Raw genomic sequence first — 20,514 nt, 5'->3', positions numbered from 1 at the left:
GACGACTTGAAATCTAAGCGTATTGAAGTATCACCCACCAAATATACAGTTACGCCGCATGTATTACTATATGCACAATAAAATAAAAATATTAAAACCTATATTATATTAAATATTATAACCTATTATATAAAACATAATACAATATTATAAATATACAAATATATAACCGATTTAATATTTTAAAAATTTGTTATAATACAAGAAAAAATGTAAAAAAAATTTAACACAAAAAAATTCTGTTTGAAACGCATAATAGAAACTACATGTAATAAAATATTATATCTTAAATAGAATATTCTAGAATATTCGCTTCCGATCGCAAGTCAACAGGCATATCGTTTTTATATGTTTTTTTTTTGAAAACATATCGCGACATAAATTATCCTGTCGTACAAAACACGCTCGAAATATAAACAATTAACGGTGTCGCAACCGTTCTGCCGAATAATTATATTTTATTGAGCATGCGCGGCTTCTCACGGGCGCCTCGTTTCGCCAATAATCATCGTGATCGCCAGCTCGCGCATGCTTTCTAACAGCCGTGGTTCTGTCAATTTTGACAGCGGCCAATTACGCGTAATACACTCAGGTCACCTCGCGCAACTTTAAAAAGACGCAAAATTATTGGCGCTTCCCGAAAAGGTGGGTCTTTTGCGGAAACCCATAAAAGAGAGCTCGCACCCGAAATCAGGGCCTCATCGCTTTTTCCGCCGTGAACCGCATAACGCAACCGCAGATTTGTAAAACCGCAGAAATTCGTTGACAACCGCCGCTTATTCCGCACATTGATTTGAGTTCGATTTTCTCTGTAAATTAATTAAGATTGTAAAAGTTTGTTAAAGTGTTCGTCTTCTAATTGTTTTATAATATTAAAGTCAATTTAATACAAAGAGTGACTCATCCTTTCGTGCAGCGCGATCCTTTCTCTCGCAGCGCGTTCGTGAACATATTTTTGGTCCTTCGAGCCGGAGACATATTTTTGGTCCTTCGAGCCGGATACATCGTGCCGGCATCCGCAAGTTTGTGAACGTGTCTCTTGGTGCGGTCAGTGAGCTCGTAGTTCGACATGGATGTGAACACCTTGATCGATTGCCAACGTGAGGTCCAAGTCCGTATTTCACGCTCCGTGGAATACTTGAAGAAGCTGGGCACGACCAACATCACCGCCAGTGCCGTATCCACACGCATCAGGATCCTAGATCAGCTGTGGACGAAATTTGAGGCCCAGCATGATCTCATTCGCGCGGCTCTGAAAGAGAAGTTTAGTGACAGCGAATACTTCAAGTCGGAGTTGCATGGAGATACTGAAAATCTTTACGTGGCACAACGCAGTATCCTGGATGGCTACGCTGAACATTTCCGGAAGCCAAACGTATCTCCATCCGTCGACGTCGCATCAAGGTCGTCGCTGCCGCGCATCAAGTTGCCGCCGTTTTCTGGCGCCTACGCTGATTGGCCGTCATTTCGTGATCTCTTCCTGTCCGTTGTGAGCAGCAATTCCATCTCAAACATCGAGCGTCTTCACCACCTCCGCTCGTGTTTGACAGGTCAGGCTGAAAAATTGATAAGATCACTACCTGTCACAAGTGACAATTACGATCGCGCTTGGGCAATCTTGAACAAGCATTACGACAACAAAAGAGAATTAATCCGCTCCAACTTTGCCACGTTTACCGCCGTGCCAAAGATGAAGGGAGATACCGCCGAGGAACTGAGCCGCATCCACAACGCTGTCACCGCCGCCATCAATGCACAGGAGAGTATTGGACGTCCTATCAACTCGCACGGGATGGACCTGTTCAATCACCTGGTCATCGAATTGTTCGACGCCCGCACTCGTCTCGAATGGGAGTCAGCCACGTCAGACTCCACCGAACCACCACAGAACGAGGCACTTCTCGACTTTATTAGTCGACGGGTATTGACCCTCAACGCTGCACGACCGAGGAGTGTCACAAAAGGACCTGGAGAGGCATCGCGATTCGCCAAAGCGCACGTCACCAGACATCAAGGCACAGATTCGCCTCATTGTGCACTGTGTCGTGAAAAACATACACTGATGACCTGCAAGGAGTTCAAGGCCAAGACCGCGGTCGAACGGAAAACATTCGTGGAGACCAACCGACTGTGCTTCAACTGCCTGGGCAATCACTTCTTGTCACGGTGTCAATCGAAGAAGAATTGCCTCACTTGCAACGCACGACACCACACCATGCTGCACGGGGCATCCACATCATCACCGTCCGCTGAGGCCACTTCACTTGCCACCACACTGGCCACCTCACAGCAATGTGAGAGTCACAAGGCCGTCCTTCTTGCAACTGCCCGCGTCAAGGTCGCGGACCGCTACGGATCACCACACGAAGGTTCGAGTCTTGATCGACCAGTGCTCCGAGGTGTCCATCATCTCTGAAGCGCTGGCTCAACGCCTTCGTCTTCCTCGAGCTTCAACGAATCTGTCCATCTTTGGCATCGGAGGGACTCGCTCTGGATCGTCTCGTGGCAAGGTCACCCTGGACATCACATCCGACGTGGCCAACACCGAGCTTCGCGTGGTCGCCTTTGTGTTGCCTCGCATCTCACTACAACAAGGCACTGCTCAACGCGAGAATTGCAGCTGGCCTCACATCCAAGGACTCCGGTTGGCCGACCCGCGGTACCTGGATGACGACCCTGCGGAGCTACTTCTTGGTGCAGAGGTCTACTCGTTAATTCTTGAGGAAGGCCTTCGCAAGGGCGACTCACGCATGCCGATCGCCCTCGCCCAGCAGACCAGCTTGGGATGGATCCTGTCCGGAGGCTACGACTCAGCAGTCACCGACGGACATCGCCGCACGTTTCAGTGCACCGCCGACAACGACCTTGCTGACCTGGTGCGACGATTCTGGGAGCAGGAACGCGAGCCAGCAGCTGGGATCGTGCTCACCGCCGACGAAGCCAGATGCGAGGACCTCTATGTGCGCACAGTCACACGCACATCCAGTGGAAGATACGTGGTAAGGCTGCCATTTGCCTCACCGCCGACATCACTCAGCGAGACTCGTCGACCTGCAGAGCGCCTCCTGGAAGCGATGGAGCGGAAGGGAGCCCGTGATGCTCGGTTCGGTGATCTCTATCGAGACTTCATGGATGAATACGAAAACCTGCAACACATGGAGAAGGTTAGTACGTTTACGACAGGTTCTGGTCCCAGGTGCTACTTACCGCATCACGGGGTCCTCAAGGAGTCGAGCACGACCACGAAGCTCAGGGTTGTGTTCAACGGCTCCCAACGCACACGGTCCGGAGAGTCGCTGAACTCGCACCTCCTCACTGGAGCTAACCTCTTGCCAGCACTCGCTGACGTCTTACTCCGTTGGCGTTGGCATCGGTACGTTTTCGTCACGGACATCGAGAAAATGTACCGACAAATTCTTGTTCATCCGGAGGATTGTCGCCTGCAAACCATCCTGTGGCGCCACAACAGCTCAGACAACATCTGCGAGTACGAGTTGAAGACCGTGACCTACGGACTGGCGTGCGCACCCTTCCTCGCCATCAGGACGCTTCACCAACTTGCTGCAGACGAAGAGGCACGATATCCACGCGGAGTCAGGGCGCTGCGACAAGACTGTTACGTCGACGACGTGGTCACCGGTGCCGACAGCCTGGCGGATGCCATCAAACTCCAACAGGAACTACAGAGTCTCTGCATGGCGGGCGGGTTTCCTTTGCGAAAGTGGGCTGCCAACAACCAGCAGGTGCTCACCGGAATTCCGCCGGAACATCGGCTTCAACGCGGACCGCGCTCGTGGGAAGGAGAGAGCCACGCCACCCTGGGTCTTCGATGGCATCCTCAAGGGGATTGGTTCTCCTTCACCATACGTCCGCGTTCAACCACCGACCTCACGAAGAGACGAGTCTTGGCCGAGACAGCTCGACTATTCGATCCGATGGGCTGGCTAGCGCCTGTCGTCATCCGAGCCAAAATTCTGATCCAGTCTACGTGGCTTCAACGGCTGGATTGGGACTCTCCGCTGCCTGATCAGGACGCACACCGCTGGAGACAACTGCTGAATCAACTTCCGTTGCTGGATCACATCCGTGTGGATCGTTGGCTCAGCACCGGAGATGACCAGTCGCAACTGCAGCTCCATGGGTTTGCCGATGCATCGGAGCGAGGATACGCCGCCGTCGTATACATCCGCAACGCTGCAACAGAGAAGACATCAATTAATCTGCTGATGGCAAAATCGAAGGTCGCACCAGTCAAGCAGGTGTCGTTACCTCGATTGGAGCTTTGTGCCGCCGCATTACTCACCACGCTCATGTTGCATGTACGCACTACCCTCGGCTTGGCTGCTACGCCGGTGCACCTGTGGTCCGACTCCAAGGTCACTCTTCACTGGATTCGCGGACACTGCACCCGCTGGAAGACCTTTGTTGCCAACCGAGTGTCGCAGATCCAGACCCTGCTTCCAGACGCTCATTGGAGACACGTCGCCGGACGAGAAAACCCTGCAGATTGTGCATCGCGTGGTGTTACACCTGAGGACTTACGCAATCATAAACTGTGGTGGACAGGACCTACCTGGCTGTCAGGAGACGAGGCTGCCTGGCCTGGTGCAGACATCGACGTCCCAGAGGATGACCTCCCTGAGCAACGAGTCACCAGCCTGGTAGTCAAGGCGCCAGTCATTACCGAACCGGACCTTCTTCTGCGGTTCCCGACGCTGCAACGGCTGCTGCGAGTCACTGCGTGGTGTCGTCGATGGCTCAACCCGGTGAGACGTGACGCCAGACCTGGCTGTCCATTGCAGCCTGACGAGCTGGACTCCGCGCTGTTTCGATGGCTGCGAGTGGTGCAGGCGCTCCATTTTCCGACGGACGTAGCCGCGGCCTCTGCTGGACGCACTACTCCACCGCGAAGCCACCTGGTAAAGTTGAGTCCGTTCCTCGACGATCAAGGCGTACTGCGCGTCGGAGGACGTCTCAAAAACTCTCAACTTCCGCTCGACGAGAAACATCCGATGATCATCCCGGCGGCATCCTGGCTGACTCGGCTGGTGATCGATTCCTGCCATCGACGAACACTGCACGGGGGTGTGCAGCTGACACTCGGCCTGCTCCGCCTGCGCTTCTGGGTGCCTCGAGGAAGAACCGCCGTCAAGCAGCAGCTACATCGATGCGTTACCTGCACTCGATGGCGTGCTGCCACGCCACAGCCTCAGATGGGTAACCTTCCTCGGGACCGAGTAACGCCAACCCGACCGTTCCTCAGCACCGGCGTGGATTACGCAGGACCCATCCTCCTTCGGACCAGCAAGGGACGTGGACACCGTGCGCATAAAGGGTACATCGCAGTCTTCATCTGTTTCTGGTCGAAGGCCACTCACTTGGAGGTCGTCTCCGACTACACCTCCGAGGCTTTCATCGCCGCTCTGCACCGCTTCGTCTCCCGCAGGGGCCTCTGTGCTGAGATCTACAGCGACTGCGGCACGACATTCATCGGGGCAGATCGTACGCTGCGAGGTCTCTTTGATGCAGCGACAGCCGAAGGTCATCGTATCGTCCTTGCCGCCACCGCTCAAGGAATCCGCTGGCACTTCAACCCGCCAGCGGCCCCGCACTTTGGTGGTCTTTGGGAGGCTGCAGTGAAGTCGACCAAGTTCCACCTCCGTCGGGTGATCGGCGAGACCACCCTCACGTTCGAGGAGCTGAGCACACTCCTCGCCCAGATCGAAGCTTGTCTTAATTCTCGTCCATTGCAGGCACTCTCAGATGACCCAGAGGACGTCTCTGCGTTGACCCCCGGTCACTTCCTCGTCGGGGCGCCGCTACTTGCTGTGCCGGAACCGTCATTGACAGGGCAGACGGTACCCACCTTGTCACGCTGACGTCATTTGCAGCAGATGAGGGATCACTTCTGGCAGCGATGGTCATCCGAATATTTGCACGGACTAGCCTCACGCACCAAATGGCTCAAGGGAGAAGCTGCACCCCACGTCGGTGACCTCTGTCTCGTGCGCTCCGAGCTCACCCCACCGAGCCGATGGCCACTGGCTCGCATATCGCGACTTCACCCCGGGGACGATGGGATTGTACGCGTGGTGTCAATCCGAACGGCCACGTCCGAGCTTGTGCGCCCACTCGTCAAGCTTGTTTTCCTCCCGGGCGTGAACGACGCACCTACACCGCACACTGACACTTCGTAACGTCACACAATCATCACTTCATGCATCATAGCATCTGTCGCACGTCACTCATCTCATCCACCACCGCACAAAAAGAAAAAAAAATTATTTCGTTATCACCGCTCACTGCATTACACACTCGCCGTTCACATCAACCACGCGTTGTCACCGGATCAGCTGATTATTTCACACCACGCGTTTACCACGTGCTCTCATCGGCTCAGCTGATCGATTCACACCACGCGATCACCACGTGTATTTCGCCGCGCCGGCGCGCTCGCCCCACCATCGATCGCTATCGACTTGCGATTCCGCGACCGAAATACCATAAACATGTTGTCACTGCGCGACAAGGCGGGCGGGAATGTTTGAAACGCATAATAGAAACTACATGTAATAAAATATTATATCTTAAATAGAATATTCTAGAATATTCGCTTCCGATCGCAAGTCAACAGGCATATCGTTTTTATATGTTTTTTTTTTGAAAACATATCGCGACATAAATTATCCTGTCGTACAAAACACGCTCGAAATATAAACAATTAACGGTGTCGCAACCGTTCTGCCGAATAATTATATTTTATTGAGCATGCGCGGCTTCTCACGGGCGCCTCGTTTCGCCAATAATCATCGTGATCGCCAGCTCGCGCATGCTTTCTAACAGCCGTGGTTCTGTCAATTTTGACAGCGGCCAATTACGCGTAATACACTCAGGTCACCTCGCGCAACTTTAAAAAGACGCAAAATTATTGGCGCTTCCCGAAAAGGTGGGTCTTTTGCGGAAACCCATAAAAGAGAGCTCGCACCCGAAATCACAGCCTTATCGCTTTTTCCGCCGTGAACCGCATAACGCAACCGCAGATTTGTAAAACCGCAGAAATTCGTTGACAACCGCCGCTTATTCCGCACATTGATTTGAGTTCGATTTTCTCTGTAAATTAATTAAGATTGTAAAAGTTTGTTAAAGTGTTCGTTTTCTAATTGTTTTATAATATTAAAGTCAATTTAATACAAAGAGTGACTCATCCTTTCGTGCAGTGCGATCCTTTCTCTCGCAGCGCGTTCGTGAACAAATTCAAAAAAAAAAAAAATACAAAAAGACAAAAACAAAAAAAACAAAAAAAAAACAGGAACCACAATCTCGTCACGTCCACGCCGTGGTTCTGGGTTACGCTAAGAACGAGATAAAAACTCCTTAACAATACGCGTTCATTATGATAAATAATTTTGAAAATCCATAAATATTAATGATAAAAAGTCTTATATTTACATTTATACGTTTGACGTCTTAGGCAATTTAAATTGTGGTGTGTGTGTGTGTGTAGTGTGTTAGTTTCTCATAAATATTTTGATAACTTTTTCACATAGAACATTCTAAAAATTAAAAATATGCAGATTGTCGTAAAATATTAATTCAAATCGATAAAACTATCGAAATATGATCAGTTAGTTAATATACCCGAAAATGCATTTTTCGGCCAAAAATAATTAATTAAAATAATTTTTATGTGTCTGAATTATCAGACCTCTTCGGAATTGCATTATACATGCCCATGACTATACCAGAACTACTATAGAAAAAACAAAACTCTCGAAAATCGACTGGCGTCTCACCATCAGAGTCGAAAATAGGCGTTTTTCGGGTAAAATAATTAATTAAAATGATTTGTAAGAGTTTTAATTATCAGAACTCTTTGGAAACTCATTGTACATGACAAATACTATACGAGAACTGTTTTAGAAAAAACAGAACTCTCGAAAATCGACTGGCGTCTCACCTTTAGAGTCGAAAATAGGCGTTTTTTGGGTAAAATAATTAATTAAAATAATTTGTAAGAGTTTCAATTATCAGAACTCTTTGAAAACTCATTGTACATGACAAATACTATACGAGAACTGTTTTAGAAACAACAGAACTCTCGAAAATCGATTGGCGTCTCACCTTTAGAGTCGAAAATAGGCGTTTTTTGGGTAAAATAATTAATTAAAATAATTTGTAAGAGTTTCAATTATCAGAACTCTTTGGAAACTCATTGTACATGACAAATACTATACGAGAACTGTTTTAGAAAAAACAGAACTCTCGAAAATCGACTGGCGTCTTACCTTTAAAGTCGAAAATAGGCGTTTTTCGGGTAAAATAAGTAATTAAAATTATCTTTTATTCTTTTAATTATCAGAACTCTTTGGAAATTCATCGTACATACCCAGAACTATCGCAGAACTACTTTATAATAATCAGAACTCTCGAAAATCGACTGGCGTCTCACTTTTAGTGTCGAAAATAGGCGTTTTTCGGGTGAAATAATTAATTAAATAATTTGTAAGAGTTTTAATTATCAGAACTCTTTGGAAACTCATTGTACATGACAAATACTATACGAGAACTGTTTTAGAAAAAACAAAACTCTCGAAAATCGACTGGCGTCTCACCTTTAGAGTGGAAAATAGGCGTTTTTCGGGTAAAATAATTAATTAAAATAATTTGTAAGAGTTTTAATTATCAGAACTTTTTGGAAACTCATTGTACATGACAAATACTATACGAGAACTGTTTTAGAAAAAACAAAACTCTCGAAAATCGACTGGCGTCTCACCTTTAAAGTGGAAAATGGGCGTTTTTTGGGTAAAATAATTAATTAAAATAATTTGTAAGAGTTTTAATTATCAGAACTCTTTGGAAACTCATTGTACATGACAAATACTATACGAGAACTGTTTTAGAAAAAACAAAACTCTCGAAAATCGACTGGCGTCTCACCTTTAGAGTGGAAAATAGGCGTTTTTCGGGTAAAATAATTAATTAAAATAATTTGTAAGAGTTTTAATTATCAGAACTCTTTGGAAATTCATCGTACATACCCAGAACTATACGAGAACTACTTTATAATAAGCAGAACTGTTAAAAATTGCCTGGCGTCTCCCTTCGACATCTACAGATACAGGTATCCGATTATCTTAATTTTGGTTTAATTAATATTTTCTGCTTTTAGAAGGTAGAACTCCTCTTAGAACTCATGTAGAACTATAGATCTTTTCATTTCTGATCATTTCTGATACGGAAAATGTCGTAGGACAAAGTTAGACGCTGCGTGAAGTTGGCGTCTCACTTTGCACTAAGCAATTTTTTGGCTTTAACGAGCAGAACTATGTGTTTTACCTATCAGGAACTCTAAAACTATTAAAAAGGAAGTCAGAACTCTCAAAATATAATGAGTTTCCGCAAAATGATACGCCAACTTCACACACACGGGAAAGGAGATGGAGAAGGATAGTGAGGTTTAAAATGAACAATGAGATGAAAGGGGCGAGATACTGGGAAGAGGAGGAAAAAAGAAGATGTAGGCTATGTAGGATGGAAGATGAAACATGGGAACATGTAGTAGGAGAATGTGAAGAAGAGGGGACTAAGGGAAACTGGTAGGAAAGAATGAAGGAAATACTGCAGGAAGGAGGAGAAGGGGAAGGATGGATAAGAGAATTAGAGAAAAAGAGGGAGGAGGGGAGAACGGGAGGAGAAGAGGAAGGAGGGGTAGAGGAGAAAGGAAATATGAGAATAAGTGGAAGTATGAATGAGGTGGTGGGGAATGTATGGGGAACTGGAAGCCGAGGCGAAGCGAGATAATAGATAGGGACGACTCTTTCTCTCTCTTATTTAGTTAGATAAGTAGATTAAGTTAAAATTAAGATAATTGTAAGTTAGATATAAGAGTAGATGTAAGAGTAGTTGTAAGTTAATTTTGTAAGAGGTATGTAAGGTTTGGGTACGCTCCTTAAAAGCGCCTTTAATCCTCAAGGGAAAAAATAAAGCAATGAATCGAATATATTTTGTATCTTATTGTGGTAGATATTATTTTTATTGTGGTAAATATTAATCAGTAAAATTCTTATAAAATTTTTCCAATACCATATTGTCCCACGATTATCATGATTTTCAGGGTAAATTCTAAGAGAAAATTTTCTGTGTATTACAGACTTCTCGATTCTTATTATTTAAAAATAATTTCCATTTTCCTACATATTTATTGACAACTGAAAAAAGTCACACGCATTATACGCGCATAGCGCGCACATTGTGTGTGACTCTTTAGGTTGTTCATGCTAAACGCGCTCCTCCTAACGCTTGGTCGGCGCGCCTAGTATCGCGTAACATGGGAGGTTCTTTTGAGCCGCGCACTCCTGCCGAGCGCCGATTGGCTGATCTTTAACAATTAATATCTCATTGATTATTGCGAAAATCGCAAAATGGTACAAGACTTTTTTACTCACAAGGGGACACTACACCCAGTACATCAAGAATCAGGATGCCAATTTTTTTGGTGATTCTAGAGGTCAAAAAAAGGTATACGTGTTTCGGCGTTTTGTCGAATGCTCCGTAGTTTTCGAGTAAAAAATTTTTAAAAAATCGAAAAGTGCAGCAGCGATTAAGAGCTAACTCGTAGGTCGCAAGTTCGAGTCTGTGTCTTGTTACTTTTTTTTGTTTTATCTTACTAGTTTTGAAAAAGTGTTGTTGTTTAAATATATTTAAATATATATAATGTGTAATGACAAATATAATTTAAATAAAAATAAGATATAAAAACAAAATATTTGAAAAAAAAATTTTTTTATTGTAATAATTTAATTAAATAAATAAATAAATATATTTAAACAACAACACTTTTTCAAAATTAGCAAGATAAAACAAAAAAATAGTAACAAGACACGGACTCGAACTTGCGACCTACGAGTTAGCTCTTAATCGCTGCTGCACTTTTCGATTTTTTAAAAATTTTTTACTCGAAAACTACGGAGCATTCGACAAAACGCCGAAACACGTATACCTTTTTTTGACCTCTAGAATCACCAAAAAAATTGGCATCCTGATTCTCGATGTACTGGGTGTAGTGTCCCCTTGTCAGTATAACGTTCTCTACCTGCCCACCAAGGGAGATTCGCGAATTATGGGACACCCTGTATAACTTGACATGAGATTATACATAAACTTTATAATTTATATATAAATAAATTTAATTATATATAAAATGAACATATTTCACATATAATTATGTATAATTATATAATTATAGTTTGATATTTGCCATATAATTATATAATAATGCCATATGGTACATCACAATTTAGCGAGAATGTAAATATTGTTAACTTTTAACTTTGACATAATTTTCGGCGTGTTTATTCGTTAGTACAGTGTGCTCAGTCGTAGCAAGATGACACAAGTGAAACGCAGTTAATTTACCATCCGATCTTAAGTTAAGTCTCACCGGAGCGTACTTTTAAATGTCAATAACGATATGCAGTAACTCATTGTAAGTCTCATTTGTTACATTTCACGTTTTCAATTTAAATGTTGATTCTGATTGCATGTACATTAATTTCTAGAATGCTTCTATTGTAATTTTGAAAAGGACCACAACCCGTATGGTCGAAACGTCAATAAATATAGTTTAACAAATCGAATAGACAGCCAGTGTAGTCAGTTTAATATCTACTACCTTAGTATTTCATTCCTGGCGAACGAAATTTAATATTTTATTGTTATTATACGCCTTTGACATTAATGATGGCATCTCACCGGGAAGGAAGTTTTTTCAATTTGATCACGTTACATTATGGAAAGCAACAAACTCAGCTTTTGAAACAGTGGATGGGATTGAATTTGAAGATTTCTACAACTAAACAACAACTCATCTTCTTGCTTCGGTGTAGAAGGTTCGACGTGCTTCCACCGCATATTCATAATTTGAATTTTAGAGTACGGTTTCAGAATAATCTTGTTAATCGAAGGTTTTCCACATTTGTATCGCGTGGCAAACAACTTATTTTGAACCTAGAAATTAAGAACATTAACTTTTTCTTAAATCGTTCTAATGTAAGAAGCAGACAATTAGAAAGGAATCTGCAAACTGCGCTACCGAATAAATTACTTAAAGAGTTTAAAGAATTACAGAATCTAAAAGTTCTAAAACATAAAAATATAATTAAAGGTAAATTAATTAAAAAAAAAAATTTGATCTGCTTCTCAATCGTCAAAATAAGTTATATAGTGGGTTTTTCAATTTCGATTATAATAAATGGATAATTAATAATTCTGATAAAGTAGTACCAGAGAACACACTTAGGTTTCTGAGCTTGGGGGGAAAATTCGGATTGCCGTTTAATCATAATAGTGAAAAAGATTCTGAGTTATTTGCTCTTAACGTAATAAAAAACTTTGAATTAAATAGCCACCGACTGAAGGGCAACCTACTGAATGATACGCGTAACTGCATCGCTAATTCTTTGAATAGACTTAAAAACAAAAGAAAACATCAAGATTTTATAAATAGACATATTCTAATCAAATTCTCAAAGTGTAAAAAGTTTTTAAATGACAACAAAGATATTTTTGTAACGCGAGCGGATAAGGGACAAGTCACTGTCATTATGAACAAGGACAAATACGTGCGTCAGATGACTGAATTGTTGAGTGACACATCGACATATAAAATCATGAAAAAAGACCCGATAAACAATGTATCTCAAAGAATTAACGACTTATTAAAATCTTGGCAAAAGAACAACTTAATTGACGAACGTACTCTTAATAATTTAAAATGCACGAACGGGAACACTCCGAGAGCATATGGATTGCCGAAGATCCACAAAGCGGGAACCCCCTTAAGAATTATCATCTCTTCTATTGGGAGTCCAACGTATATGATGGCAAATTATTTACACTCTATCTTACTAAATTCAATTCAAAAACCTCGATCGTTCGTCAAAGATAGTTGGGAGTTCGTCAAATCAATAAATAATAAAACCATAGAGTCAACCGATATAATGATGTCGTTGGATGTCTCTTCACTCTACACTAATATTCCGAAGGAACTAGTCATAAAAGGTATAGAAAAGAGATGGAATGAGATATCGGGACATACTAATTTTAGTTTTCAACAGTTCAGGCATGCGATTGATGCAATATTGTGTTCAACTAGTTTCATGTTTGGAATAGCTTATGAACAGATTTATGGGAGTCCAATGGGCTTACCTCTCTCCCCCATACTCGCAAATATCGTAATGGAGGATCTTGAAACGGATTGTTTGTCCTTGCTTGGTTTCGAAACATCTTGTTTCTATAGATATGTAGATGACATATTCATGATCCTTCCTAACGATAAACTGTTAGAGGTGAGCGAGGTGTTTAATAGCTATCACCCAAGACTAACTTTTATTTATGAGATTGAAACTAATAATTCTCTCAGCTTTTTGAATACAATTGTCCACAGGGATGATAATAAGCTCATAACTAACTGGTACAGAAAACCAACATTCTCAGGAAGATACATCAATTTTTTCTCGAATCATCCGACGAAATATAAAATTAACACCATTACCAATTTAGTTGACCATGCAATAATTTTATCTAACAAACGGTTTCATGACTCTAATTTAAAAATTGTAAAGAATATTTTGAAAAATAATTGCTTCCCGGAAAATCTCATTAATAAATATGTCAATGATAGAACCCACAAGCTGTCACAACCTATAAACAATAAGGATAAAAAAATTATAAAGGTAGATTCGACGGATGTTTCGAGGGAAAATTTCATCGTCATTCCATATTGTAATCGGTTCACTAATGACATATACAGATTTCTAAACAAAAAGAACCTTAACGTAATTTTTACCATCCCCAAAAAACTGAACTGTTTAATAAAATCGGGGAAAGATAATTTAGATATTAATAAGCAAACCGGCGTAGTCTATTGTATTAATTGTAACAATTGTGATTCTAATTATGTAGGGCAGACAAAAAGACATCTCAGTACTAGGATTAACGAACACCGACGTAATATTAAAAATTCAGCGAGCAATTTTTCTGTTGTTAGTGAGCACAGAATTAATCAAGGACATGAATTTGATTGGTCGAATCCTTTAATTCTGCATAAAGAAAACAATAGAAGAAAAAGAGAAATAGCCGAAATGTACTTTATCAAGAAATTGAATTCCACTATCAATTTACAGAAAGACACTGAAAGCTTTAGTACGATATATGACAGTTTGTTTAGAAATTGAAGTAAAAAATTTTTAACATACATTGTTGGGAGCTATTATTAGTAGTTTATTATTGGTATGTTAAGGCAGGATGACATAAGCGAACCGAATATATTTATTTATTTATTTATTTGTCTTTTTATTATCTTATACTTTTTATATTTTATTTTTCATTTTTTATATTTTATTTTAGTAATTTGCCATATGGTACATCACAATTTAGCGAGAATGTAAATATTGTTAACTTTTAACTTTGACATAATTTTCGGCGTGTTTATTTGTTAGTACAGTGTGCTCAGTCGTAGCAAGATGACACAAGTGAAACGCAGTTAATTTACCATCCGATCTTAAGTTAAGTCTCACCGGAGCGTACTTTTAAATGTCAATAACGATATGCAGTAACTCATTGTAAGTCTCATTTGTTACATTTCACGTTTTCAATTTAAATGTTGATTCTGATTGCATGTACATTAATTTCTAGAATGCTTCTATTGTAATTTTGAAAAGGACCACAACCCGTATGGTCGAAACGTCAATAAATATAGTTTAACAAATCGAATAGACAGCCAGTGTAGTCAGTTTAATATCTACTACCTTAATTATATAATTATTTAAATATAATTATATATAAAAAATTTTTCCCGGGTTGAACCCTGCAATTTTTATATTTTATTCATAAGACCACTATTTCTTGGACATAATTGACTGTTGCCGGATTTTTGAACCACCTTTATATATATATATATGTATATTTGTTATTATATATATATGTATGTAGATTGTATATTTCCTTTGAAAAATACATGAAAATATGCATATATCATCAAAATATATAAAAGAGCAATATTAAAATTGTGTTCAACTATGTCATAAAGAGACACATTTATATATGTATGCATGTTTTACTGTCATTGACACGCTTAGATGCGTGTGCGAGATGATTCGACAGTAAAAATATATTTTGTTATCTGATTTCAATATATTGAACACACTAAAATGGCTTTTTGACATATATGGATTACTATCGATAATAGCGGAATTAAAATTGTCGGTAATTATTGACAATTTTAGTTCCTTTCAAATGAGGGCGCTAACCCGTCGGAGTTCGGCCAACGCTCCGGCATCTCCTTAGGAAATATTTTATTGTGTAAAATTTTGTAATATAGTAGTGTTAATAATAGTAATAACATAAGTCTGTAATATGTAATAACAAAAATAAATTTTATGTACATTTTTTATAATAACGTCACCAATTTTAAATAATTTAAAAATAGCATAGAATAAAATTTTGTATCTCAAATTGATTTAACATGCTCTTTTCTCTATTCTTTCCTCGTATATCAAGAAATAATTTTATTTTATTTTTTGCCAGCAATAAAAAACTTTGAATGCGAACTCGAGCAAGTGTGTTTTCTGATAGTTATTTTTATTACTCTTGGTGTCGAGGTGACGTTCAGCCGAAATTGTACACGAGCTTCTTTTTGTTTTTTATTGTTAGGTCTTATTTGTTACCAAGGTGTCGATAATACTTGATATCGCGTATACAGCAAGCAAAATCGTGGTCAGACGTTAGAGGCGTTTGTAATTTTTGTATATCTTGTTTTCTTGGTTTCCTTTGTTACCGATGATAATACCAACATTAGCCGATAGTGCAACGCCTAGTAAGCTATCAGCTCGAAATCAGTGCGAGTCTGTATTTTTTGCTAATCTTTTTCATCGCTGTCACTCCGGCGACCCTTTCTCTTTATCGCATAAGAGAGTTCGAAGAGCGAGATGCATAGTCGCCCTCCACGTGGCCTCGGTATACCACGACTCGCCATTTTGTCGGCTTTTTCCAAAACCCACCTACTCTCCCTCTACCCTTCCAAAATAAAAATCACCCAATCAGAGTGCCGGCAAGTATAGGTAAAGCCTATCAAACGCCAAAGACTAATGCCCCGATAAAAAATAAACCAAGCTCCTATCAAAAAATTCTGTCTAGCCACACCCTCTCAGATGTCAGGGCCTCGTGTCCAAACTGAGTTTTGACACTTGCAACAGGGGTTACTGATGGGTTACTCTCACTGCAGGAGCCATTGTCTGTCACACCATAAAAAACCGTCTGGCACAGCAGAGGGTCGGCGCCAATAGCCGAGGAGTGGGGGTTTGTTTTGACTTACTATAGTGCCCCATATACTACTCATCTTCAATATTATTTATTTTAAATATTATAATTTTTTATTTTATATTATTCTAGAAAATCCTGTCGCCTGCCATTACTATTCATGTCATTACTAATAACAATTTCTGAACCAACTTCCCTGAATGAAGAATTAGAACATCTCGACCAAGTCTTGACCAAGAATGGGTACAACAGCAAAGACATCCATCAAACAATTGAAAGGCTGAAAAATAAAATCTCCAGTTCTACAAATATGTACATCAAGTAAAAAAGAAGAAGAAAAAGAAGATAAAAAATAGACGATCCTTCTGTATCTTTAAGGTACAACAGAACGCATTAATAGGATCCTGGGTAAACACAATATCAAAGTAATTTCTAAACCTCAAAATAAGATTGCGCAACTATTTCCTAATCCCAAAGACCGAAGACCACACTTAGAAACACCAGGTGTATACAGGATTCCTTGCTCCTGCGGAAAAGTGTACATAGGAGAAACTAAGAGAAAGATCAGTACATGAATTAAGGAACACCAACGGAGCGCCAGGTACTGTCATTTTAATCAATCAGCCTTGGCAGAACATTGGATAGAGACGGGACACTCGGTACAATACGACAAAGCAATCAGACTAGCCTCCTCGCAAAGCTATTTCGCCAGGAAACATCGTGAAGCCCTAGAAATTCTAAAACATCCCGACAACCTCAACCGCGACAAAGGTTATCAAACAAACCCTATTTGGCACACTGCCTTTAATATACACTCATCACTAGGCGGCGTCATAAAGGACTACTTTTCCGTAGATGAAAAACCTCCCATAATATATTGTTACGTCCCTGATCTTTCATCCCCTGAATATCATCCCTTGTGTGTCGTCGTGGAGCTTTATCGTTAAGAGGGGTTGTTTATTGACAACCGCCCGGTGGTTGTTTTTAGGCTCCATGACAGATTTGGTCTAGCTGACGCATCGAGCAGACGCTTTCGAGGCCAATGAGTATTTGCGGATATTACTTATTGTATTGCATCGTTCTTCTGTACTGGATTTTCATATTAAAACTTAGTATCACCTTAAGAGTTTTTATCCTTTTCGGGCGTGTTCCGCGTGTGTGAGAGTGTACGAGTGATTCGAGAGAGAACGTCCGGAAGACACAACATTTTGGGGGCTCGTCCGGGATCGGATCGAAGAAACATCTCACTGAAGCGGAACAGAACATCGAAAATGATACATTCCCCGAGGATTACCCGTTCACAAGCTCCGTCTCGAACGACTGGCAGCGAGGAATCAAGAGAGCAAACGGGCTCGTTACCGGAAGTCGCAGGAGAACCGGCGGTAACGGTCTACAGCTCTTCGGGTTCTCCTTCTTGAAATGCGAGAAATGCGACAGGAGCAGACACGTCAAAAGGACGAAATTGCGGCGATGCTGCGTCGTCACGACGAGGAACTTCAAGCCTTGAAAGAGATTCATTGCCGACCACAAAATCTACAGCTAAGTCCTTCTATTAATATATTAGAATATGTGGAAATTTGGGTACGCACTTTTCAAATGAAAGAGAAAATGATTTTCGCGCAATATTAGGGTTCAAATTAGAACCTGATGACGAATGAATCTGAAATCTTCTCAGATGAAGATTCGTTATGATTGTAGTGCCAGAAGAATTCTTTTCGAAGTAGGACAGAAGGTTTGGTTTTATAATCCTCGTAGGATTAAAGGGAAAGCTCCGAAATTACAAGGAAGTTGAGAAGGTCCATTCCGAATAGTAAAGAAACTTAGTGACGTGGTGTTTTGTATAGAAAGATCGTCTAGACATAAGAGAAAAATTGTACATTCAGATAAATTAGCTTCTTTTCTCGAGAAGTTTAGAAAAATAATTAAGTAGATTGGAGCCCGGAAATGTCGATTTTTCTTTAAAAATTCGGGGGGATGTTTTAATTTAAGAAAAAAAAATAGAATAAGTTACTGCACATTTTATTTTTCGTTATAGAGTCTTCAATTTGGAAAGAGATTTGTCTTTGACCTGAGAAAAGTTTCCTAAATGGCGGAAAAGTTGATCTCCCAGCTTAGTCTTCGAGGGAGAAAATCTTTATTCGTCTTTATTCTACTCTAAGAAGACTGTCTTGCCCGCGGTTTTTGATCCGTGGTTTTCCCGCGGGACTTTGAGCAAATGCCGAGACAGGGACTTGGGGAGTCCATGAGGGACAATGGGTCCACGGAAGATACCCATGGAAGATAAGAAGATCTGAAAGTCGATTGGGACCAAATTGACGGAATCGCTCGGTAACCTGCGGCAGCAGCCCAGAGTAGGGCAGGAAGACTCGTCGGTGCCCTGGAATCGACAATTGATGCAGTTGTACTGTGAATTTGAATTGGCGAATATAGTTCAACGACCTGCGGCGGGAGCCTACGAACCTACGGTGGAACGAGAATTCGTCAGAATCCTAAGTTTGACATCGGAATACGGAGATAGTTTGTGCGGATGTGCGACGGGATCCAGAATTGCGGATTGTTCGGCAACTTGTGGCAGAAGCCCAGGGTAGAACAGAGATATTCGCTGGAGTCATAAGTCGACATCGGAGCACAGAATTTTGAATTAACAATGGATGCTCTTGTTATCGATTGTCGGGACGACAATCTTGATGAAGGGGGGCAGTGTTACGTCCCTGATTTTTCATCCCTTGAATATCATCTTGTAACGGCGTAGCCGTTACTAACGCCTCGCGGGCCGATCACCCGCCCGCCACTTGAGGCTATGGCGCCTAAGGCGCCCCTAAGCACAAAATCACAACTGATACACGGGTCACCCTACCCCAGGGGCGCCCCACTACAACCCCCAGAGGCGCCCCACTACGACGCCGGCATTACCCCCCACCACAGCCTCGAGGTAGAGTGGGGGAACCGCCGGCAGGGTATATAAGCCGGCTCGACGGATGAGCCGGCACCAGTCCTGTTCCAGACCTCCTAGCCAGGCAACGGCTTCTCGTTGTTACGCCGGGTTTCCCGGTTTCTGGCCTCCTACCTTTAGTATCGGGCAAACGGGTTTCTCGTTGTTACGCCGGGTTTCCCGGTTTCCGGTCCTCTTCCTGTTACACGCCGGGCAACGGGTTTCTCGTTGTTACGCCGGGTTTCCCGGTTTCCGGTCTCTTCCTGTTACCACGCCGGGCAACGGGTTTCTCGTTGTTACGCCGGGTCTCCCGGTTTCCGGTCTCTTCCTGTTACACGCCGGGCAACGGGTTTTCTCGTTGTTACGCCGGGGTTTCCCGGTTTCCGGTCTCTTCCTGCTATACAACGGGTGACGGGTTTCTCGTCATTACGCCGGTTTACCCGGTTTTCCGGTCTCTTCCTGCTATACACCGGGTGACGGGTTTCTCGTCATTACGCCGGGTTTCCCGGTTTCCGGTTTATTCCTGCCATAGGCTATACGCCTCCCGTACACCGTATCTCTAAGTTATACCGGGTAATTTGTAAATCTTTTCCGGCCACCGCTACAGGCTATACGCCTCCTTATTTTGTTTATACCGAGTAGTCAATAAGTTCTCTATTTAGGGCTTTATGCCAACAAACATTTCTTATCCAGGAGATTGCGAGAGTTTCTATTAGGGCTTTATGCCAAAAAACATTCGTTATATTACGTAGTGTACAAAAGTCCTATTTAGGACCCATCCACAATCATTTGTTTACTTGTTCTTTTTGAATAAACCAATATGTGTAATAACGGAAGCGAATGCTTCGGATCTCCCCCTTCCTCCCGAATCCTGACCGGCGAGCCGATCGGGCGTTCTGGAAAGGTGTCGTTATCTTTGATTTTTACGAGTCGCGGGGCATAAGTTAGTGGCGTCTTGCCACGCCTCAGTATGTCGGCCGTGCTGTTATGACAACTCTAGAGCTCTCAGTCTAGTCCTGGATGCAATGCCTTTGCGACGTCGGATTATCGTTAATACCGCATCATCAGAAACCTTTGCTTGATCATTCATGACGAATCAGTCAACTTAAATTTAATCCATATTGGTTTGATACGATGTGGATTAGGATGATTATATAAAATCCTGAGTATTATTAAAATTTATATAGGATGCATTAAACTTTATATAACGCGACGTTTTCATTTCTCGCGTCTTAAAATTGGTCGGTTTTATTTCTCCTATG

At 42.1% G+C, this 20,514-nt stretch overlaps 2 long non-coding RNA genes and 1 pseudogene across 2 annotated transcripts; all 3 read left to right on the top strand.

Moving 5' to 3' along the window:
• Window positions 1-20,514, top strand: part of LOC146719704 (uncharacterized) — an 81,481-nt pseudogene that overhangs the window by 27,077 nt on the left and 33,890 nt on the right.
• On the top strand, window positions 11,292-11,639 carry LOC146719707 (uncharacterized). Its single transcript, XR_014926371.1, has 2 exons — window positions 11,292-11,488; window positions 11,562-11,639. It is a non-coding gene; the product is annotated as an uncharacterized LOC146719707 (long non-coding RNA).
• LOC146719706 (uncharacterized) lies at window positions 13,820-14,775 on the top strand. The gene is made up of 2 exons (XR_014926367.1): window positions 13,820-14,624; window positions 14,698-14,775. It is a non-coding gene; the product is annotated as an uncharacterized LOC146719706 (long non-coding RNA).

The sequence above is a fragment of the Nylanderia fulva genome, unplaced genomic scaffold (assembly GCF_048542155.1).
Source record: "Nylanderia fulva isolate GAGA-0341 unplaced genomic scaffold, ASM4854215v1 Scaffold89, whole genome shotgun sequence".
Lineage (NCBI taxonomy): Eukaryota > Metazoa > Arthropoda > Insecta > Hymenoptera > Formicidae > Nylanderia > Nylanderia fulva.
The sequence above is the reverse complement of the archived record's forward strand: the minus strand, read 5'-3'. Positions and strand labels throughout refer to the sequence as shown.